Here is a 24,998-nt window from a genome sequence, read left to right on the forward strand (position 1 = left end):
GCACCCCCAAGACAGGTGCAGGAAGTCGGCGTCCGCCACCCGGCAGCGCTCGCAGTGAGCCTCCGGACGCAGCCCATATCGGTGGAGCCGCGCTGGGGTGTGAAAACACCCTTTGGAGGAATTTAAAATGTATGAGCCGATGTTTCCCGTTAAGGGAAATGCGTTTCGTGTTGTCGCAGCAATAGCGCCACGTCGCATCGTCCAGCGTGATTCCCAGATCGCTCTGCCACTCCAGGCGAGCTTTCATGAGTTGGTGCTCCCCATGAGATCTAGCTATGCTGTAGAGATTTGTCAAAAGCTTCTTGGGGTCTTTGTGTGTAATTACGTACGATAATTCTGGGATGTCTGGCGGCTCCACCATGTCTGGACCCAGAAGTTCCGAGAGGGCGCTCCGGGTTCTATGAAAGTGGAATCTCTGGAGTAGCGGTGGGTCAACTCCATCCCCCCAAGTTTGGTCCCAGGTTTTAGCGGTGCCATTCTGGAACAGGTCGCCCGCCTTGCTCAGCCCCAGTTTTTTTAGTTCCTGTGTGACTGCTTTGTCCATCATCAGTTGGAGCCAACGCATCCACTCTATCGGCATCTCCGGCGAATAAATCATCGCCCCTCCCTGGCGGAAGAGGAGTGAGTGCCAAGCGTGATTGGTAGAGGAGATGGAATCCAGTATTCCCGTCCGACAATCTTGCGGTTGGCAGACCGTTGCCGGGAGAAGCAGTGGATGGGCGAATAATCGTTCCATCCTGACGTGTGGGATTTGCTTGTCGCCGTGTACCCAGGTGTGAAGGTGTGACGCCTGGGCCACCCTGTAGTATAATTCAAGATCTGGCGCCGCCAATCCCCCTAAGTTGTACGGGAGGGTAAGCGTTGTCCACTTGACTCTCGGTTGCTTCCCTGCCCATGCCAGTTTTATCATCAGGCTGGTCAAGCGGTGAAAGAAGGCCTTGGAGAGCACAATGGGCAATGCGCTAAAAAGGAACAAAAATCTCGGTAGCACTATCATCTTCATTATGGCTATGCGGCCTAGCAGCGTAAGGGGCAGTTTGCACCATATCTCGATATCATCCTCCAGCTTACTGACCGCCCTCCCGTAGTTCTGGTTGATCAGTTGGTCCGGATCCGTGTGTATCTGGATCCCCAAGTATCTAATCGGGTCTTCCGTCCACTGAACAGGGTACTCCGTCTCCACTCGTGTGGTCACCGGAGTGAGCGGCAGCACCACCGATTTCGCCCAGTTAACTTTGAGCCCCGAAAGTGCACCAAACCGGACCACCTCCCTCAGGAGGGGGTGAGCGTAGTAGCGGGGTCATGGGCATATAGCAACGTATCGTCTGCATAGATAGACACCACAATTTTGTACGTGGGGAACCGAACCCCCTCGTGGCTGTGGTACTCCCTGAGCGCACAAGCAAGAGGTTCTGCGGCGAGTGCGTACAATAGAGGGGATAAAGGGCAACCCTGACGGGTGCCCCGTCCTATGAAGAGAGGGCTGGAGATCGCATTACCAACATGGACCCTTGCCGAGGGGCCGTCATAGAGCGCGCCAATCATCTGGATGAGGGCTCACCAAGTCCCATACGGCGCAACACCTGAAGCAGGAACGGCCACTCAACGGAGTCGAATGCCTTCTCCATGTCCTAAAAGAGCGCTACCGCTGGTGTGTCCTGCTTTACATGTTGGATGGTCCCCAACACTGTCCTAATGTAGTAGGTCAGGTTTCTGGATGGGATAAAACCCGCCTGCTCCGGGGCCACTAAGTCGGGAGCCAGCAGCGCCAGCCTATTCGCTAGCACCTTGGCGTCTACGTTTAGCAGCGATATTGGGCGGTACGAGCTACAGTCGTCATGTGGCTTACCCGGCTTCAGAATCGTTACTATCATCGCCTCTCTCATAGTGCTGGGCATAGTGCCTTGCACACTTATGTCCTCGAGAAGGGTATGGATGTACGGCAATAGCTGTTCCTGAAACGCTTTATAGAATTCGACTGATAGTCCGTCAATGCCTGGCGCACTGCCTGATCTCATGGAGGCCCGTGCATCCCTGATTTCGTCCATCTGTATAGGGCACATCAGGAACTCCCTATTGGAGTTTGGGAGAAACGGGAGTTGTATATGTTCCAGATAATCCAAAATGTCGGCTGACATGTCACCGCTTTTGGAGGAATATAGCTCCGAGTAGTAGTCTCTGAAGGCTGCTGCGATTTTCGCCTCGTCTGTCACCCTATCTCCGTCCGGGGTTTGTAAATCTGAGATTAGCGCCTTTCTCCTTTGGCCTTTGATGACGTTAGCCAATACTGAGCCCGGCCTCTCTCCCTCGCTATAGGTGCAGGCTGTGGCGTATTTGCCTAAATGTTGTACCTCTCTGTCCGCGGCTTCGGTGTATTCCACCAGAAGGCGCCTAATGTCACTCTCTGTGGCGTCATCCGGGCTAGCTCTATGTCGTGCTTCTAGCGTTTGCAGTCGTAGCTCAAGATCTGCCAAGGTGGCCCTGGTAGACTTTAGGACACTGCAGTGCTTGGACATCGCTATACCTCTGATATAAACTTTAAATGCTTCCCAAATTATCTGGAAGTCCTCTACGGACCCTACATTTTTCTCAAAGAACACATCGATCGCCTCCGCCAACTCACCGCGGAAGAGCGGATCCAACAGGGAGTATGGCGGGAAGCGCCACGTGAACGGTGTGTATCCCTTCACTGCGGTATCTAAAGTAACAGAATGGGGGAGTGGTCTGAGAGAGTGCGCGGGAGCACCGTGCAATGCTCAACAGCACGGTTGAGTCCCGCCGTGACAAACCAGTAGTCTATTCTTGTATGTATGTTGTGAAATGCGGAGTAGTGTGTAAAACCGCCCCTCCCATCATTTCTGCATCTCCACATATCAACCATATCTAGCATCACCAACTTTGCCATGAGCGATTGTGCAACTGCGGAGGGCCGACGGGGGGGTCCTGATGACCTGTCTATGTCTGGGTTAAGCGTCAAATTAAAGTCCCCACCCCATATTATGTGTGGATTGTCGTATCGAGCTATTTCACTGGCTAGGGCATCAAAGAAATCCGGGGAGTCGTAATTGGGGCCATATGTGTTAACTACTAGTAGGTCCCTCCCCCTTCCCTTACAGGACGCTATGATGTACCTCCCCTCCGTGTCAACACTCAGGGTCTGCATCAGAATGCCTGATTTTGGGTTCACCCAGGTAATGACCCCCGTGTGTGGTGAACCCAGCCGCCGCTATATGCCCCGCTAAACTCCTAGTGTGCAGCATATTGCTCGTGAGTGGGAGGTGCGACTCCTGCAAGAGTGCAATATCAATATTGTGGTGTTTGAGATAGCATAATACCTTTCTGAGCTTCCTGTGATCATTGAGCCCCCTGATATTCCATGTCAGGATGTGCATCAATTTGGGTCTCTCATCTGCCCGTTCACCACCTACTTCAGCCATAAGCACGTTGCATAGTTTCTAACATCGCAATCAAATATGTGGGACAAGCAATATTGCAGGCAAGCAAGCGGTCGCAGCATGCACCATGTGTTCCGTGAGGCAAGGCACAGTGAAACAAAACATAACAACGATAACTTCTCAGCTCCCGGTCGTTCGGCCCCCTTACATTCCATGTGAGAGCATTTATCATTTCAGGGCTCTCATTAGCACGTCTCTCAATCCTCTCAGCCATAAGGACGCTGCCCGGGGTCTATAGTCAAGGTCCAGCGTGTAGAGCAGATCAAATTACGGGCAATCATTCGATTGCAGTAAGCACAATGTGATCTTTGAGGCAAGGCACTACGAAACAAAACACAACATCCGCAACTTTCCCCTTGTCTCATAATGGCAACCGTGCCCCCACCACCCGCCACCCACAGCAGACCAACCCCAACATGGCCTAGCATGGTACGAAAGTCCCCCCACCTCCCTTTCCCCCCCAAACCTGTTCCACAGGGCCCAGCCGGAACCCTTTGTGCTATCAGCACTAGGTCAGAGGTCGCCAGAATTAATGCAGGTAGCATTTAACCTTAACCAACGTTCGCTATCTGGCACCCCGCCCCATCACCTCTTGTTTGTCCTACAACAGCAATCCGTGTCGAAATATCTAACAATGACCAGTATCAGATTCAGCCAAGATCCAAAGCCCCACCCGCCCGCCGCCCCGCTAGCCCCCGGTCCGGAAGTCCGATGTCCCATAGGGGGAAACAGTCAATGCATGCAAACTCGTATAGCCCACTGAATCAGAGGGGGGGAAGAAGTAACTAAAGTGTCTACAGGCCCAGGCGAGCCACCTTAATTAGGAACAACCTCACCATATTTTGAAGTCCGTGCTCGTTTCCAATATGCCGACTGCTCACACCATCGATGCAGTCCTTCGCGCCAATGAGGCCCCCGATCAATACTGCTTTGCCATCCACCTCTCCGCAGCAGGACACTGACCGGAAACCATCAGGACAAATCCCAGGACGCCGAGCGATCACTCCTGGTCTTCCAGCCCACTGGAGGGTCCCTGTTCCTCCGGACTACCCCCAGGGCCATTCCGCCGCTCCTTTGCCCAAGTCTTCAGCGCCCTCTGAAGATCTTTCGGGTCTGTAAAAAAATGGGAGCGTCCACCTTGATTTATCCGCAGTTTTGCCGGATACAGCATCGCATAGTCCAATCCAAGATCTCTCATCTGTTGCTTATACGGGGCAAAGCATCTCCGTTCTTCCTGTACCCGTGCAGTGAAGTCGGGGTATAATGATATGTTGGACCCCTCGAATTGTAGCTGACCTTTCTCCCTGGCAACTCTCAGAGCCGAGTCTCTGTCCCGGTAATTCAGAAGCTTGGCTATTATGGGCCTGGGGGAGGCTCCTGGGGGAGGTCGTGGGCCCAAAGAGCGGTGTGCCCTTTCCACTATAAACATGTTGGAGAATACGCCTTCCCCCAGCAAAGTGGTTAGCAACCTCTCAACGAATAGCTCCATCTTGCCCGTTTGGGTCGTCTCCGGAACCCCCGTGATTCGGATGTTGGACCTCCTGGAGCGCGCTTCCAAATCCTCAGACTTGTCCTGGATCACCTGTAATAACTTTGCCATGTGTTTGCGGTCCTTATCGAGTTCCATCTGCCCTTCTTCCACTTCCGTAATTCGTCTTTCGGACATGTCGAGGCGTTCTGCGTGTTTATCGACCCTTTCCGACATCCTGTCCATTCGATAGGTGAGGGCGTCAATCTTCGTCCCAATCGACGCCATGCTGTCTTGCAGGCCCTTTTCCATGGTGACCAGCAGTTCCTTTATCCCGGCGTAGATCGAGCTGTCCTGCGCTGAAGTCGCCTGCCCAGTGACCAGTTCTCCCGAGTCCGGAGTCCTGGTGCGTCGCTGTTCGAATGGCAGTTTAGACTGCTTCGCGTCCCCTTTGCCCATCCTGCCGCGTCGCTGTTCCGTCGGGTCTCCTCGCACCCCGCAGTCTCTGGGGAGAGCTAGTCTCCGAGTCGGTCGCGACACCGCTCTTGTGAGGTCACCAGGGCTCACCAGCGCGACCCTCCATGTGTCTGGCACTTCTGTACGGGTGGGAAGGTAGCCGCAACTCGAACTCCGCCAAGGGGGCACCCCAGGATTGTCTCGGCCTGTGTCCCCAGCTAGTCCTCAGCCGGGGGGGGCCCGCTGCGTTTAACTGTGCTTTTTCACTGTTCTGCTCCGTGGGACGCACACCGCGTCCCGACCCACCCCTCCGACTGTGCGGAGATTGGTCGAGGGCAAGAAGGCTTTGTCTCTGAGAGCTCCCTCCAAATCAGGGGCGCCGCCCCTGTAGTGTAGTGGCCGCCGAGTTCGTCCCCCCAGGGCAGTGTCCACCCCTCAGCTCCGCGGCGGTAGAGCCCCGCTGTCGTCCCGCGGGGGGGGGAAGCTTGGCACGGTAGGAGGGAGCAGTCAACTGGGGGGAGAGGCGTCCGGGGCCCAGTACAGCGCAGATCCCAGCCTTGTGTCTGCAGCGCAACGCGCGGGTAAGAGCCTGCTTTCAACACTGTAGACCGCCTGCCTACTACCAGGATCTCTGGGGCAACTCAGCTGTCCCACGTCCCCCCCCGGGTACAGCCTCCGCTTTCGGTACCGCAGGTCGGCAGCTTCTAATGCCGGGCGTGGGGCCCCACCACCCCGGTAGCGCGGGGGCCAATCTGTGATGTGGGCTCTGTTCAGGGACTGACACCGCACCTTGTTACCCTCGTGTATCTTCTCCGGCGCCCCTCAACGTCTCAAGCCGAGTACCCGGTGCCAGTCACTCGGCCTATGACGTCACCCGGGCTCCAAGTTCAGCCCGCGCCGCACGTCTCACCACGTACTCCAGGGACAGGATCACGCGGGGTCGCGGCTCTGAGGCCCTCCTTCTCGGCTCTCATGTTCGCAGGTCCCGCTCTCTAGCCACGTCACACGGCCTCCGCAGGTGGCTCCGGGGGTGCCGGCGGCATTCAGGGGTGAGGCGGTGATTTCGCCCGATAAGTAGCGCTGAGTAGGAAAGGATTATTAGAGGATTATTGAGGTGATGTGGCGAGCTACGCTTTCAAGCGCCCGCCATCGATGCCGGCAAGCTCCGCTCCCTGCTTTCATACTCATTAGTACCATTAACTGGAAGGAGGTTGAAAGCACTAAAAAATAGTAAAAATAGGCTATGTCCCTGAAAAAAGCCAAAACTGTGTAAAAATTGTTGGTTCTCTGACAAAATACTGTCATTCCCTAAAAGCTGGGAAAATGGTTATTTCAGCCCCACAAACCCTTTTTTGATAACTTTTGCAGGGAAAACCCCAGAGGCTTTCATTTGCAGCCCGTTTTCCCATTTTTCTGAAAAAAACTAAAATTTTACTGTATTTTGCTTAATTTCTGGGACCCCTCCAAGGTAATCCACAAACCCTGGGTACCTTTACAATCCCCATGATGTTGGGAGAAAAGGACGCAAAATTGGCATGGATACCTAGCCAGACCACCACAGTTTCTTGGCATCCTCGAGCAGAACTGGATTAGACCCAGCACAGCTGATGCATCGCCAAAGGCAGGGTGCACCTCTGGCCCAGGTCATCACATCTCTCATCGATGGCAGCCTCGGCGATGTTGTAAAACAAATCAAGTCCAAATGTAGTCGTAGAGCAGGTTACATGAGTAGGTGAAGTAAGTCTTTGTTACAGGATATTCAGATGGTAAATAGTCTTTATGAAATTCAGCTCCACCAGGAGCAGCCTCCCCGCTGCTCATCCGACACACTCCAACTGACAGTCTTTTAACCACACCAGGCACTCCAGCATTCCATTAGCTCACCAAATACTCCAGCATTCCAAAGATCACATCTATACCGACTGAGCAGCAGGGAATAGGTAACTAAGGGAAAGAATGCATAAATACTGTTTAAGCTATACCAGATGATGACGCAGGACTCCGCATTGCAGCCTCGCACCATAGCCTCACCGCATCTCCGAATCTATGCCTCGCCTTGGCTGAGCTTCTTCGACCCGAATACATGCAATGCTCCACAACCAGGATTTAAGGTGCTTTCTTCAGAACGCCTAACCATCCCATGCTCCATAAGAGATGGCCTGAACTTGTGAATTTGTTCCAGTCCAGTGCGACAGACATCCCTTTTTGGCTCTTTCTGCTATTTGGCACTATTTCAACTTAAGATTTTAAAATTCAATATCTTTGGATTTTCTTATTGGATTTTTGTCGTTTTTATCTTGTTTTATTTAATAAAACGTACCTGGTGTGAGACCTTTTTGTGTGGTATTTTAATGGTTGAAGTGTTGCATACATACATTACCATCGCCTTCAAGTTAAGCCTGACTGCTCTGTGCCAAGCAACCAGGGGGTGAGCGGGAGAAAATGTGGGGTTTATTTGTGCCTTTCCCTTACTGGGATTGTGGTTGCTGCTTGGCCAGAGTTCACACCCCATTCACTTAACTAATAAAACAATTTCTTACAATAAGCTTAATTTACGTCTTTGTCAATTGCACACTTTGTAAATTTCAGGATTTCATATGTCATTGAGCTCCTCTTAATGTCTTTATACCTCAATATCTAGATTATGAATTTGGCAGTGTACTTATACTTTGGAGAAATGTAATGTATTGAATATCATATTTAACATCTATTGGAAGTTTATCTGGTCAACATGGGGTTTAGTATGCAGAGTTTGGTGCTGTCTACACCAAAAACTTTATTTCCCAGGATTTACATCACATTTTCCTCAGTATATATCACTTGTATGTACCAGGTAAAGATTGCACAGGTGTAGAATTTATTGGATCTCATGAATATCGGGAGTGCTAAACTTTTGCCATCGGATATATCTGACCCTTGAGTTAACAGGGATTTGCACAGGGGTCAGAATTATCCATCCCGCTTACAATCAGGGCAAAATTCTACACACTCGTCCTCACCATGTTCATGTTTATAGTGATTTGCCTTCACTTTCTTCAGTATCCTTTTTCCAATGTGGCACAAAGTGAGTCGCTTGTCAGCCTTAATGTGATAAAATTCTAACATAAACTTTTCATAAAAAGATAATCGATGCAACCAGGTGCATAAATATGTAACAAACCTTCCTATTAAATAAAATGCAGTAACACACAATACTATTCAGAATATGTACCACAAACAAATAGGCTTGAGTCAACCATCTCCTAAAAGCAGCTCAACCACTGTTGTTGCTCGAATGTGAATTTACTTTAAAAAATAAAAAAAAGAGGCATTTGGCAAAACAGGAACAGTTGGTTTAAGGAAACTCTGCGGCCAGGAGAACAGTGACAGAGTTGCGGTCTGAAGACTATCTCAAAATACATTGGTTTTGCCTGTCATTATATACATTTCACAAAGTGTCAGATAACTATTTGTACATTATTTTAGAGAAAGAAATATGGGTCTAGTCACGGAGTCATAAATCTGACTACCTGATATGGAGTACAGGTGGGTCTCGACCTTGCTTGGCACAATGCAAGCCAGTGGGTACATGTCCAGCTGTCCGGGATGGGGAGTGCATGATCACTGCGTGTAGAGTGCATGCTGTGTTCTTTTGGCTGAGTGTTCCTAACCTCATGAGGCATCTAACTCTATGGTGTTTAGGGAATGCACACCTCTCTGGCCAAATGTGTTGTTTATTGGAGCCAATCTCTTGGGACAATCGTGGGGTCGCTGCCTCTCTGTGGGATTGATCCGGGCTTTTCCTATTGATGTGTTCATCTATGGACTACATGTCACCCCAACCTTTGGTCTGTCAATCAGTTGCTTCAGGGCTATGGCTCAGGGCCTGCCTGACCACGTATTTCTTACTCGGAGTAGATGGGGAGGTCATATCAGGTGAATTAGAAAAAAGTGATGCTGGTTTGCTGTTCTGCATACATATACCAAGACATCCATCAACATTGCATTTTTCAATATTAACATTTCCCCCTCCAGTGAAATTTTCAACTACATCATTTACCCCATACTTCATGACAGTTAGTTTATTTGAGGTGTGGTGTGTTTCTGTTGTGTCTATCACTACTTTCCTATTTACTTGCATGTTACCTAATTTGATGACTGTGTTTTTACAGCAGGAAAACCAACTTTTAGGAAACCACACAAAAATAGCGCAAAAAGGATGATCGATGTTGGACTTGGCCCATTTGGCAGGTTCACCGCAAAACGTTTTGCATTTGCCTAGCCTGTTTCTGTAACTTGGTGTTGGTGATTTTAGGCCTCTGCGCACTTTTTCACTGTGGTCCAGTGTAAAGTGCGTGCGCACTCTGTGTATGTGTGGTGAGGGTGGCCTGCCCTCCCAGAGGAATGCATGGGGAATATGTGTGACCATGGTGGTTCCTGATATGTGGGGAGTGCAGGGTCGAGTTTGGTATATGCGAACTCAAGAGATTAAATGCTGCGCGATGATGTGCACTGATTTATTGTGTCTAGTGTGAAAGTGCCACTTCTAGAAGTTGGCATGTCTGTGCAGTAAATGTGAATTGACTGTCTGGCTTGTGATTGGCTGGAGCTGGCTGGTGTGCCTGGCTCCAGGAGTTAGGATGGGTCTGCCCCGGTTGTGAATGGAGAGATCTGCATGTTGATGGGAGAGAGAAGTGCACCTGGGACCTGAATAGGGCTGGGCCTTCCATCCACAATGCTGGCTCCATCCCCTGTGGTGTGTCTGATGTCCCTGACCCATCCTGTGAATAGGCAGAGGGGCTGAGCAAAACAAAGTGCTCAGGAACCAGTTGCATCTGGTTCGCCCCTTTGGAAACAAAGGGAATGTTGTATAAAAGTGACCCCATGAAAAGGTCCTTGTGGTCAACTTGAAACTGCCAGGAGTGTGCTGCTGCTGGGGCCCAGGGGAAGGCTTGCCTCCCTGGGCCCTGCACAGCCCCTGGATGCCTGGAGGATTTTCCTTGTGGGGAGCTGTTTTGCCCCACCTTTGCTGCCCAGGACTTTTGCGACCCTTTGCCTTGCTTTCTTTACCTTTGCAGAGGCTTGTTGTAGCCTGAGCGCCCTGGGAGCACTTTTTAAGGAGAAGGCTGGTGACTTTGCCCTAAGCGCTTAGAGAGCGCTTCTATTTGTGCCTTTTGCAGCTCTGGGCTGCTGTCTAGGGATTCCCTCCGCCATGGCCGCCTATTTTAGTGATTCATGAGATCCTTAAGCAGGTGCCCACCCTGCAGCTTTGTTTTTGGTTTGATAACCACCGGGGGTGCCTACCCTGCTTATTAGGGTCTAGCACGGGTGCCCACCCCGCTCCTACCTTCATTTTTTCGCTTGAGGGAGCCTACCCCTCGTTTTGCACCTCGAAGAATCACCGCCATGGCTCGATCAGCCCCACCAGAAGTCAGGCAGTGCGATGCCTGACGTGGGGCGGGGCTTCCGCTTCCCAAGGGAAGCCTTGCACCCACGGTATCCCCCGACAAAAGGCGGAGGAAGGTGGAGGTGTCCGAGGCTCCCGTGAGCTGAGGGAGCCCCGTGGGCGCAGCGCTAGCAAGGCCCCTGTCCCAGAAGAGGGACCAGGCGAAGCGGAGACCGGCAGCATTCAAGAGCCCTGGTGAGTGAATGGGGGGGCGGCCGTCCTTGTGCTGCGGATGGGCCGGGTGAATAGCTGCCACCGGTTCCCCGTGAGGCTCTTGTGAGTATGAGAGCCCCGCCTGCCGCCTGTGAAGAGACCCGGCCCCTGGGAGCGGGACCGGGTGGAGAGAAGGTCCCCTAGCAGCAAGGAGAAGAAGCTGCTGGACCCGGCAGGCGGCGGCGAGAGGATCTGATTCCCCCGAGAACCGCCCGATAAGTGAAGCATGGCTGGTGGGGGCTCCGAGAGTGTAAGAGTGGAGCCGGTCTCAACCTGGCTTATGTTCTGAGTGGGCCCGCCGTTGCGGGCCGCTCCAACATGTGGGGCCTGTTAATTCCAGAAAACCGAGGGAGGGGCCCTGAGATCGCGTGGCCCCGGTTGCCAGTGGGCCGCTCCTACGAGTTCTTAACGGTTGGGAGGGCCAGAGGGGCCCATGATCTCGCCCCGTGCTTTACCCCACAGTACTTGGGGCCATAGCTCCCCCAGAGCCCAAGTGGCTCCACCAGTAGGCATGTTGCCTATTTCAGAGCCAGAGGGCTCCAACGTTTGGCTCAGTGTTTAAGGAGCCAGAGGGGCTTGTTTGCATTTTGGAGCCAAATGGCTCCAGGGGGGCACAGTCATTTGTTTGAGGGCCAGTGAGAGCCCATGCCCCAGTTTGTATTTGCTCATTCACAGCTGCCCAGTAAGTAGTGGGCAGATGCACTGTTTAGGCACAATTTGAGAGTCCGTGAGAGGGACAGAAGTGGCACTGAGGTGCCAGGCCTTCCACAGCTGCCCTGCACTTAGTTCCAGCTGCAGCGTTTACACCCCATGTGATGTTCTCAGCTGCCCAGCAAGTAGTGGGCAGCTGCAACGTTTAGATTGGTGCAGATGGCGCACCCCTGACTGGAGCTGTCTTAACAGCGCGCCCTGACATTCTGGACACAGGGCATTTGAGCCCCTTCTTGGATGGCCAGTTGGCCAGGGGGGTCTGGTATATGGATAGGGCGCAAGGCCCTAATGTGATTTATGTGCTGAAGTGATTGTGGTGCTAGGAAATGTAATGCATTTAATATGTTTTACGCACCCTGTTCTGATACCTCTAAACTGTGGTTTATGATTGTGAGGTTATTTTGCATTTCATGTGGTTATGCTAGTGAGATTGTACTTCACTCTGATTTACACCCATTATTTCAGTTATACTTAGGATGTAGGGTCTAATGTGTTTAGACTAGTGAGAGATTGCATAATGTGTTTATGCTGGTGAGGGAGGGGCAGGAGGTAATTCGTGCCTGAGGTGACTGTGCATAATGTAGTTTATGTTACAGGTTGAGGTGGAGTACAGTGATTACCAGTGGCTACTGGCTGTTGGTTTATGATGTATTTTTACTTGTACCACTTTATGCTAAGTGTTGATCCTGACAGTGGCGCACGTTGGCCCTGTCCAGTGTAAATAATCCCTTGTGAATATGGCCCATGCCAGTTGGCACAGTGTATGGTATGTGTTTACTATCTGTTGTGTTTTAAGAATACAAAAGTTATTTTTATATAACCTGGTGTGGAGTTCCTTTTGTAGTGTGCCTGGGATGTTGTTGCTGTGTGCGTGCGCAAATGCTATACACATTGCCTCCGGGATAAACCTGTCTGCTCGTGCCAAGCTACCAAGGGGGTGAGCAGGGGTTATCTTTGGCGTGTAACTCCCTTGCCCTGACTAGAGTGGTGGTTTCTGCCTGGCTTTGGCGCAAGCCTTAGCCAACCAGAAATCCCAGTTCTAACAATCGATAGCAATGACTTGCACAGTCTGGTTTCCCACTGGGAGGGCCAGGAATACCAATATATTTACTAGGTCTGCTATGGGGAACCTCCCTCCTTCTTCATGTCAGCTTGTAGACGATGTAGTGCTTGGATTGCAAGAGCTAACATGTCATTGTCTAGATTGTTACTGGGGATAAATGTACAGCAGGACACACTGATTTTGGCCAGCATCCCAACCTCCATCATGGTCATCAAGTCCAACACATCACCATGAGGTGGAGGGTTCATGGTTCTTTCTGTGATAACATTTAGTCCAGGAATACCAATATATTGACTAGGTGGTTCCACCCCCTATTGAAAAGGGGGTGGAACCTCCCTCTACCCCCTTTTCTGTCAGGTCTGTCTTTCCGAATGAGAGAGTGAACAGGGGGGTGAGTAAGTCGTGGAAGGCCGTCAAGTCATTAAGCCAGGTTTCTTGTAGGAAGGCAATGTCGATAGTTTCACTGAGGATGGGAAATTTCAGTCACATGTCGAACAGCCGAGCAGCAGTTAACACGCATACAGGAGATGGGGTTAGGGTTTGCTAAAGTGGGAAGGCAGGAGCGAATGGTGGTAAGCTGAGCAGGGTGTAAGGGGGACGGGGGATGAGGGGATTCTGCTAGTTCCCAGAATCACTGGGATGCTGGAGTAAGGGAGAGGAAGCTCAGTAATCAGGGGTTTAGGTAGGTAGGAGTGGCAAAGGTCAATGTGTTTGGGAAGTCAAGGTTTGGGAAGTTTTGGCTAAACAAAGAGGTGGGCCGCTGTAAAAATGGTGCACTCTTGGCTCGATTGCAGACCCATTAGATAAGAGCTGTGGGTTGTAGGTTAGATTAGAACAATATATATCAACAATCAGTCTTGGTGAATTCCTCTATACATTCGTTTTGCACAACATTTTAGTGGGGTACCAGAAGGTGGCCCTAGTTGGGGAAGCTAGTTAGGGAACAGTAAGGGTTTAGTGATGGATTGCCTTAGTTTTATTTTGTGGGTCATTTGGTCCTCCTCCTTGCCATGACAGAGGGGAGTGTTTTTATGGGGTGATCTTCATGGGCGTAAGGATGATTTCTTTTATATAATTTATTATTTTCATGGGCATTGTCAGCCCCCTAACAACCTAGTTTTCCTAACTTGTTTTTGTGCGCATGTGCTTTATCGATGTTGATGGTGCCTTTTCACTTACACATGCAAGGAGTGACATAAACGGAAATAGGGAATGTCGCAGTTTGGGGTTGCCTGCCATAGCAACATGTTCTGGGGTCACATGTATGCCCCTCTGGTCCTTACACGTGGTGTGTAATGAGGTCCTCCCTAAGAGTTAGGTGATTTGACAACAGCCATTTTTAGAAAACCACTATTGGGCTTCTGCGCTGGACACCTCCCTAGATTCTCGCGTAATGTTCTCTCTATTGTGATATACCGGAGGGAGTCGGAGGGCTGCTCTTTGGCACCCGTGTGATTCTGATGCAGCAATGACTGGGTTCAGGCCTATTGCTTCCATGGATAATGTTTTACGGCCCTATGTGATCTGTTTCAGTGGCTGAGTGGGGTGGTGAGCTTATTCATTCACCTTGTATGGGGCTGCGATGGTCATCTACAGAAAGCCCTTTCCCATCCAGCGCCCCCCTCTCTCTCTGGTTCCACAATATTTTAGATCTGCTGCCCCCCACCCTGGGACCAGGGACTTCTACCCGACGACACAATATGCTTGTTGTTTTGAAGGTACATGATCCGACTAGCAGACCTGGGAAGTTTTAGAAGTCTTTGAGGAGAGGAGGAGGCAGAGTATTTTGCTTATGATGGGAATCAGGTGCATGGTTATGACTCATCATACACAGGTAATAAACTGGGACGACTGGCTGTTCTGGTTGATTTTCCCTACTGAATTGGTGCCAAGTTGTCGTCTATCTGTGTGTGGACTATAGAGTTTTTATAGGCACATCATCATCCCAAGTGGGCAGAAAACCTGTCTTCTGCCGCTGGAACATCTTCTTATTTTGGTACTAAAAGGGGACCTCCATTAGCTGGAGGCCTAGAATGTTGAAGAATGGAGTCCTTTCAATTTGGGGTCATCCTAGGAGAGGATCTACGTGCTTGGTTTTATCTGCAGATAGGGGGCCACCTTGCCACCACACCAGACTATTCTCCCCTCAGGGTGCGGCCAGCAAACCGACCCAGGGGAACCAGCAGCACAGTGGAGCCTAGTCCCCTTCAGGCAGCCGAATGGTGGTCTCTAGCGCAGATTCCCAGTCAACAGAACATGTGGCAGCCCTGAGTTCTTACCAAACGCAATTAAAGGCTAGTGTTATCTCCTTTATTAGAAAGTTTATTTATTTGAAAGGTTTTATATAGCACTGGCTCGACCTGGGAGTATCAGAGTGCTTTACATATGATTAGAAAAAAATAACATAAACAAAGAAACAGTTGTTCAATAGCAGAGCATTCAGACAGTTGAAATTTAAAACAAAATGATTAGGCAACAAAATGGGCAAGGAATAATATACATGGACAAGAGCTACAGGTGCTATTTTACAGAGTAACTAGAAGCACAGGTAATTTTCGGTAAGGAGTAAAGGAGGGAAGAAAAGGATATTCTCGGCTGAACTGGGGGAGAGGCATGATTAGATACAAATAGAAGGGTAAAGTCAAAGTTGGGGAGGAGGAGGTAATGTAGTCAGATTTTTGAAAGAGAGGGGTTGGGGATGTAGTTGGAAGAGATGGGGGAGAGGTTAAAGGAGAGAGGGGAATGAAGGAAAATGGAATGAGGGGGGGAGAGGTGAGAGGATAGTAGTGAGAAAGAAGAGACTCATGACGGGTGAAGGGGAGTGTAGGATCAGAAGTGGATATTATGCACCCCAATACTTGATGAGAAGGTGGTGTTTAAGGTCTTTTTTAAAGCTGAGGTAGGAGGGGTTACATCGCAGGTCCATGGGAAGAGAATTCCAGATGTTCAGAGCATTTCCGGAGAAGGAGCGTGATTGTGTGAAATTCTTTTTTATGAAAGGGGTGACGAGGAGGAGGGCATTGGTGCTTCTTATTCGTCTAAAGCAGCCCGCTATTTTGAGTTTGTTTGTGAGGTATGCCGGGGTGTTTTGGTGGGGAGATTTTTGTGTAATGCATGGTTTCTTGTAGGAGGCTCTACCTTCAATGGGTAGCAACCTAAGGGCTTTCAGAGCAGGGGAGATGTGGTCAAAAAATGTATAGTCGGTGATTAGCCTGGCCGCTAAGTGGAGCACAGCTCTGAGGGGGGCAAAATGAACTTTGGGTGTTCCTGTAAGGATAGCATTACCATAATCTATTTTCGAGAGTACCACTGACTGGACAATCCATTTGAAGTCTTCAGAGGGCAGAAAGGTTTGTTTTTTTAGATGACGGAGGGTGAAGAGAGCTACTTTAGCTGGTCATTGAGAGTTAGGTTATTGTCAACGGTGCTACCAAGTGATTTTACTGAATTAGATAAGGAGAGCAAACAGTTGAGGGCAGTGAGGTCAGAGATCCAGGATTGAATAGTTTTTTGGGCAGAAGAGGATGACTTCAGTTTTTTGGGGGGTTAATTTTGAGATGATTGGAGTGGAACCAGGATTGGATCTCGCTCAGAGTATTGTTCAGGTGAAGAACATCACAGTGGGACCTAATCTTATAGTAAAGTTGTGTGTCATCAGCGTAAAGGTGATAATTGATTCCAGCTTATTTCAGAATGAGGGTAAGGGGTCCATAAAGAGGTTATAGAGAGACGGGGAGAGAGTATAGAGCCTTGAGGGACACCAAGGGCGACAGGTGAGGGGTTTGAGTGGCAGTCATTAAGAGGTAAACCATTGGAAGACAGTACCGTTAAGGTCAAAGTGGGTTTTGAGTGAGTTAAGTAGGGAATTGGGGTTGACAGTATCGAAGGCTGCAGAGAGGTTGAGGAGAATGAGTAGGCAGGACTCACCGTTGTAAAGGGAGCAATGGATGTCATCAACAATATTAAGCATGGCGGTTTCTGTGCTGCATCCTTTTCTGAAGCCGGATTGGAAGGGGTCAATTTAATTGAAATTGTTGATGTGTTTATCCAATTGGATAAAATCACACTTTTCCAGGGCTTTGGAAAGAAGTAGGAGGTTAGAGATTGTTTGGGTCTATAGGGTCAACAGAGAGGTTTTTAGAAATAGGAGTGGTTTGTCCAAGTTGGAGAGAGTTAGGGACACATCCTGAGGAGGTATTGATGATAGTAGTCCAGTAAGGGGAATGATGTGGTTTAGATCTTGGACAAGTTTAGAGGGGAGAGTGTCTTTGGTGTGGTAGGTTGGCTTTAGTTTGGCAATGATGTTAAAGACTTCAATCTCGCAGATGGGGAGAAAATAGGATAAGGAAGCATTGTTTTTCAGGTGTACTATGGAGTTTATGGGTTTAGATGTCTTGTTGGGCGGTAGGAGCAGGAGGAGGAACCTCAACATTAATGTCTGTGGGAAAATGGGGGGTTGGGTGAGATTTGAGTTAGGTGAAAGGATTGGTCTATTTTGGTGATTTTATCTCCGAAGAAGGTAGCAACTTCCTCACATCTATCTATTGAGGCCATCAGCTTAGGGAGGGCTGAAGATGTTTCATTTCGAACAATGTTAACAAGTTATCTTGGTCTATTTTTGGCACCATCGAGTTGAGTTAGGAAGAAGGTTGCTTTTTAATTGAAAATGTGTTTCTTATAGGTAGATCTAGCGGATCAGAGCAGGGCGAGATGAGAGGGGGAGGGGTGTTGTCTCCATGTTCTTTCCGTCATTCTAAGTGACCGTATTTCATATTTCCTTATTGAGATCTGAGTTGAACCAAGAATTGGATGGAATATTTCTTTGTGCTTTTAGTTTGGAAGGGGCTAATAGGTCTTCAAGATCATTGACTGTCTTGTTGAGAAGCTCGGTAAGTTTGTTAGCATCTTGGGAGAGAGGGGTGAGAAGGAATTGAGCTTGGAGTTTAGACTTAAGTTCACCAGGTGGGATCTGATTAAGATTTCTGGTCCATTTCAATGGTTTGCAATTATTTGAGAGATGGAGGAGGGGAGTGGTTGCGATTTAGAACAAGATGAGGTAATGGTCCGACCAGTCGATGGGGATAATGTTAGAAAGGGAGGTCAAGTCATTGTTGGAAATGAGAATGATAGGGAATGATTGGCCCTGGATATCAATGGCGCTCACAGTTATTGCGGCAAATATATGGTTATTAGTCAAATCTTAGTTAGTTGGGTGCTTAGGGAGAGGTAATCATTCAAAACCTCTAAAACGGATCCGCGGATCACCCATATACCAATATAGCCCTATCACACCAACATTGAAATTTTTCACCAGTTAAATAAATCTCATAATACAAAGTGGGCACAATAGTTACAACACAATATAATTTAATTATGGTATTTCTCTTCGAATCCAGCCAACACGTGTTTCGTCGTATGGGGTCAAAACCCACGACTTCCTCAGGGCTGGGGAAAGAAACATACAAAAAACATCATGTAATCCCGCAGTACATCGGGCTTAATGACAAATTAGTGCTTAAAATATCCTCCATGCAATGGTGACATCCTCTGCCGAGGTGTATCTCATGTATGAACAACAACACCATTCAAACACCATTCAAAATCAGTGTGGTTGAATATGAAGATGAAACAGAGATGGGGATCAAGTTCCCCTAAAGCATATGAGTGATGGGAGAGTAGATAGAGGTCAAGGCCACATATTCAATCCAATTGATAGCAGAGAGCAGCGAAAGTTGGCACGATATCCCAAGTGATTTACAGTTGCAGTATGTGCTCCTATCAAAATACTACACGGTCTAATAGTGCTTACAACACCCAAGTGTCCTCTTATCCCATAGATAAACTGAGCAGTAGGCTCAGGCCTACCTAACGTGCTTCTGTCGTCTTCTGTTTGCCTAAGATAGGGGGGTAGTCTGATTGGATTATCAATATCCATCGAATGCAACTTTGTTTTAAAATCATTAATTCAATTTACCAAGCCTTCAACATACCTTCTGGCTGGTTATAATTCCGACCCAGCCTAATATCGGCTGGGTGCACAATCCTGTTCTGTGCGTAAATAAAATCGAGAATCTGCGGAAGAATTTATTTAGAAAACTATCAGAAGAAATCCCACTTAATTTTACACAAATCATTATTATTTGCGAAGTTATATTTTGCTCCTATAATTATCCTCCGTCTACAAACATTGTGTCCTTTGTAGAGTGATTAATAAAAACCGCCTAAGTATCTCTACGTGCGTAAGACATACAATCTTCATCAATACATCAATGGGCTTACCCCAAATTATGTTTTCAATTTCCTAGGTCTTATCCACCACAATGTCACGTGTCTTCAAGTTATCCTTTTTAGTGTCGACTGGTATTATAGTCGACTCCTAGATGCTGCTCCCACAAATCCCAATGAACCAAAATCCAATCATAAGTCGAAAGCGGGGAAGAAATGAGGGACGAAAAAACAAAAAGGATACATGTTAGTATCCACCCTCACGTCCATTACCAAGTCGTATATCAACACCTAAATAAATCCGTGTTCCTAACTTGAGTAGTAACAGCGTCCACCAGCAGCTCCGTTACTCCCAATGTGAAAACGGATCCCGGAAGCTCACCTCGTGTGCGTATTATCACGTTCGCGCTCGACCAATGACTCACAGATCGCGGGTCAAATACGCCGCCATCTTAGGTGTGGTTATAAAACTGAAGAGCTCTATGCTGATTTAGAACTATATTCACCAGTATTTGACATTCAGTTTATATATAGCTTACTCCCGTTATATATCCAAAGGGAGGGATGGACAACTCGATGTCCACAATAATTATGTTTAAATGACGTCCATATTGATATGGCCTTGAAAAGATAAAAAATAGAAAAGTCTAAAAGTACATGTAGTCCAAGTGAGGAACATAGTATTATGTTTGCAATTGTGATATTTCTACATTGTTCACATTTATATACCTTAGTAAGCATTGGAAAATAAACAAATATAAACTTACATGTGACCTAAGTTAGGAACATAAAGTTCTGGTTGCGCTTATATCACATCATTTAGCATCAGTCCATCTCTCTTTACAGATATAAGACATTTTGTACAGTCTTGAAGGAAAACAATCTACATCGGCAATAAATTATCTGTTATCGTTAGTTGTCATATATATCATTGAATAATCCTCTGATGCATGATATTTGTCAATCAATCAATCAATCATGGACACTTATATAGCGCACTACTTACCCGGAGGGTCTCAAGGCGCTTGGGGGGGGGGGGTGCTGCTACTGCTCGAACAACCAGGTCTTGAGCTTCTTCCTGAAGGAGAGGTGGTCTTGGGTCAGGCGCAGGTCGGTCGGGAGGGAGTTCCAGGTCTTGGCGGCCAGGTGGGAGAAGGACCTTCCTCCTGTCGTCGATCTTCGGATGCGGGGGACGGCGGCGAGGGCGTGACTGGCTGATCGGAGGTGGCGTTTGGGAGCGTAGAAGTTGATGCGGTTGTTGAGGTAGCTCGGGCCTTGGTCGTGTAGGGCTTTGTGTGCGTGGGTGAGGAGACGGAAGGTGATTCTCTTGTTGACGGGGAGCCAGTGCAGGTCTCTCAGATGTCCGGAGATGTGGCTGCGTCGGGGGATGTCGAGGATGAGTCTGGCTGAGGCGTTCTGGATCCTCTGGAGTCTCTTCTGGAGCTTGGCGGTGGTTCCGGCGTAGAGGGTGTTGCCGTAGTACAGTCGGCTGGTGACGCGGGCCTGGGTGACCGTCTTCCTGGTCTCGGTGGGGATCCACCGGAAGATCTTTCGTAGCATGCGCAGGATGTTGAAGCATGACGAGGAGACGGCGTTGACTTGTCTGGTCATGGAGAGGGAGGAGTCCAGGATAAAGCCCAGGTTGCGTGCGTGGTCTGTCGGTGTGGGTGCGGTGCCCAGGGCGGGGGGCCACCAGGAGTCGTCCCAGGCGGAGGGCGAGGAGCCCAGGATGAGGACTTCCGTCTTGTCTGAGTTCAGTTTCAGGCGGCTGGTCGTCATCCATTCGGCTACATCTTTCATCCCTTCGTGAAGGTTGGCTCTGGAAGCGGCGGGGTCGTTGGTCAGTGAGAGGATCAGCTGGGTGTCATCGGCGTAGGAGATGATGTTCAGGTTGTGTTGGCGTGCGATGGGCGCGAGGGGGCTCATGTAGACGTTGAAGAGGGTGGGGCTCAGCGAGGATCCTTGAGGGACGCCGCAGATGACCTCGGTGGCCTCTGACTTGTACGGTGGTAGGCGGACTCTCTGTGTTCTTCCGTCGAGGAAGGAGACGATCCATTCCAGTGCCTTCTCCTGAATTCCGACGTTGCTGAGGCGCTGCACTAGGGTGCGGTGGCAGACAGTGTCGAATGCCGCGGAGAGGTCTAGGAGGATGAGGGCCGCTGTTTCTCTGTTGTCCATCAGGGCTCGGATGTCATCGGTGGCAGCGATCAGGGCGGTCTCGGTGCTGTGGTTGGCTCGGAAGCCAGACTGTGAGGGGTCGAGGGATCCATTCGTCTCGAGGAAGGCGGCCAGCTGCTTGTTGACGGTCTTCTCGATGACTTTGGCTGGAAACGGGAGGAGCGAGATGGGGCGGTAGTTCTTGAGTTCGGTGGGGTCCGCTGTTGGTTTCTTAAGTAGAGCGCTGAGTTCGGCGTGCTTCCAGCTCTCCGGGAAGGTGGCTGTGTCGAAGGAGGTATTGATGATGTCCCGCAGGTGGGGTGCGATGACAGCGTCGGCCTTGTTGAAGACATGGTGAGGGCAGGGGTCGGTCGGAGATCCGGAGTGGATGGAGTTCATCATGCGGACGGTGTCATCGGTGCTGATCGGAGTCCAGGCGCGGAGGGTGGTGGTGGGTGGCGTTGCTGCGGTCGCTGTGTGCGATGGTTGACTGCTGAAGCTGTTGTGTATGTCCGCGATCTTGTTGTGGAAGTAGGAGGTGAGGGAGTTGCAGAGGTCTTGCGATGGGGTGATGTCGTTGTTTTCGGCGTTGGGGTTGGAGAGCTCTTTCACGATGTTGAAGAGTTCCTTGTAGTTGTGTGCGTTGTTGTCCAGTCGGTCCTTGAATGCAGTTTTCTTGGTGGTGCGGATCAGTTGGTGGTGCTTCCGGGTGGCAAGCTTGAGGGTGGTCATGTTGTCCGGTGTAGGTTCCCTTCTCCAGTCTTTCTCGAGGGCTCGGCAGTTCTTCTTGGAGCTCTTGAGTTCGTCGGTGAACCATGGGGCTTTCTTGCTGCCAGGTCTGCTGGGCGGGGTCCTCAGAGGGGCGAGTTCATCCGCGCAGTTGCTGATCCACTTCGTGAGGTTGTCGGCGGCCTGGCTGGGGTTCGCTGAGCTGGCGGGAGGGTGCTGACTCAGGGAAACGGCGAGCTGGTCGGCTGTGATCTTGTTCCAGCTTCTTCGGGCAACCTGTTGCTGGTGGTGGTGGGTCGTCGTTCTTCTGAAGGTGAAGTGGACGCAGCTGTGGTCCGTCCCGTGGAGTCCTGTGGCGTGGCTGAAGGCGATGTCTTTGCTGGATGAGAAGACGGCGTCGAGTGTGTGTCCGGCGAGGTGGGTGGAGGTGGTCACCAGTTGCTTGAGTCCCAGGTTTGCGAGGTTTTCCAGCACGGTGGTGGTGTTGCGGTCGTCGTTGTTCTCCAGGTGGAAGTTGAGGTCCCCGAGGAGGATGTAGTCGGCTGAGGGGAGGGCGAGCGGGCTGATGAAGTCGGCGATGTTCTCGCTGAATTGTGTGCGTGGTCCCGGGGGTCTGTAGATGAGGGTGCCTCTGAGGGTGGTCTTGGGGTTGACGTTGATCTGGAAGTTCAGGTGTTCGGCGGGTGCGATGGTGTCGTCGGTGTTGGTCGTGATGCGGATGGTGTTCCTGTGAATGATGGCGATGCCTCCTCCTGTCTGGTTGATGCGGTCTCTCCGGATGATCTTGTAGCCGTCCGGGATGGCGATGGTGATGTCGGGCGCTGAGGAGGCGTTCATCCAGGTTTCCGTGAGGAAGGCGACGTCTGGGGCTGTGGTGTCGAGCAGGTTCCAGAGCTCGACGGCGTGTCTGTGGACGGAGCGGGTGTTGAGCAGGATGCACTTCAGGTGGCTGCTGCTGGATTTCGGTTTGGTGGGTGCTGGTGCAGTGCAGGTCCGTATGCAGGAATGGCAGATGAAGGGTCCGTGGGTGCGTCTCGGGGTGGCTCGGTAGCATCCAGGCGTTCGGCCGGCGTTGAGTGCGTTGAGGGTGGCGGCGTCGTACGTCCGGCGGGAGGGCTGGGGTCCGCGAGGACCAGGGGTCATGGCCCTGGGCGCGGTCCAGGCGCGGACGGGCGCAGACGGGCTTACCTTTGGCGCACCTTCGGCGCTCAATCGGTGCTCCCGCTGCGCGCGTCCGCTGCGTGGTCACTCAGAGGGCGTCATAAGTGAGGAGCCGGGAGGGCGGGTCAGCTGGGTGGCGGGAGCGGGGCGGCCAATGGGCAGGAGGGGGGTGGAGACACCGGGGGGCAGTGGCGGGAAGGAGGGCGGCTCGAGGGAGCGAGCGGGAGGGGGAGGGCAGCACAGGGGTACAGAAGGCAAAAGGGGGAGGCAAGTGAGCGAAGGCGAGGGGGGACAGGTAGAAACCGGGGGGAGACAGAAAACCAAGTGGAGGCAAGATACACTACGGGGGGAAGGAGAAGAGGCTAGTGGATAGTACACGCAGCAGGCGCACAGAAGACACAGGGGGGAAGCAGGCACGCCGCAGCAGGCAGACAGCGGCGAGACGAGGGTGTGCAAGGCAGTGCGCGGCACTCAGCAGGGCAGGGTCCTGGCCACGGCGGGCAGGAGCAGCGGAGGTGGTGGGGCAACCTCACCTGGAACAGGTTCGAGCGGTCAGTTTATGTCAATATCTTCAACAGAAACAGATCGCATTATATATAAACGTTACGATGGTGGGTAGATGTTGTCTATATATTTAAAATAAGACCCAAATATATTACAGATATTTAGTCCAAGTCATGTCATGATTTTGGTCAGTTGTGCGTAATGCTTTATTGTTCCCCTAAAAAATAATGTAGCTCATGATCAGAGTTCATCCCGCGTTCCACTGCCTGCATTTTGAGTATCCATGTGGCCTCTTTCCGTCTAAGATTAAGTTCTAGGTTATAATACTATGTTCCTCACTTGGACTACATGTACTTTTAGACTTTTCTATTTTTTATCTTTTCAAGGCCATATCAATATGGACGTCATTTAAACATAATTATTGTGGACATCGAGTTGTCCATCCCTCCCTTTGGATATATAACGGGAGTAAGCTATATATAAACTGAATGTCAAATACTGGTGAATATAGCTCTAAATCAGCATAAAGCTCTTCGGGTTTATAACCACACCTAAGATGGCGGCGTATTTGACCCGCGATCTGTGAGTCATTGGTCGAGCGCGAACGTGATAATACGCACACGAGGTGAGCTTCCGGGATCCGTTTTCACATTGGGAGTAACGGAGCTGCTGGTGGACGCTGTTAGATGCCGTACTCAGGTTAAGAACACAGATTTATTTAGGTGTTGATATACGACTTGGTAATGGACGTGAGGGTGGATACTAACACGTATCCTTTTTGTTTTTTCGTCCCTCATTTCTCCCCCGCTTTCGACTTATGATTGGATTTTGGTTCATTGGGATTTGTGGGAGCAGCATCTAGGAGTCGACTATAATACCAGTCGACACTAAAAAGGATAACTTGAAGACACGTGACATTGTGGTGGATAAGACCTAGGAAATTGAAAACATAATTTGGGGTAAGCCCATTGATGTATTGATGAAGATTGTATGTCTTACGCACGTAGAGATACTTAGGCGGTTTTTATTAATCACTCTACAAACGACACAATGTTTATAGACGGAGGATAATTTTAGGAGCAAAATATAACTTCGCAAATAATAATGATTTGTGTAAAATTAAGTGGGATTTCTTCTGATAGTTTTCTAAATAAATTCTACCGCAGATTCTCGATTTTATTTACGCACAGAACAGGATTGTGCACCCAGCCGATATTAGGCTGGGTCGGAATCATAACCAGCCAGAAGGTATGTTGAAGGCTTGGTAAATTGAATTAATGATTTTAAAACAAAGTTGCATTCGATGGATATTGATAATCCAATCGGACTACCCCCCTATCTTAGGCAAACAGAAGACGACAGAAGCACGTTAGGTAGGCCTGAGCCTACTGCTCAGTTTATCTATGGGATAAGAGGACACTTGGGTGTTGT

This window comes from Lissotriton helveticus, chromosome 6 (assembly GCF_964261635.1).
Source record: "Lissotriton helveticus chromosome 6, aLisHel1.1, whole genome shotgun sequence".
Lineage (NCBI taxonomy): Eukaryota > Metazoa > Chordata > Amphibia > Caudata > Salamandridae > Lissotriton > Lissotriton helveticus.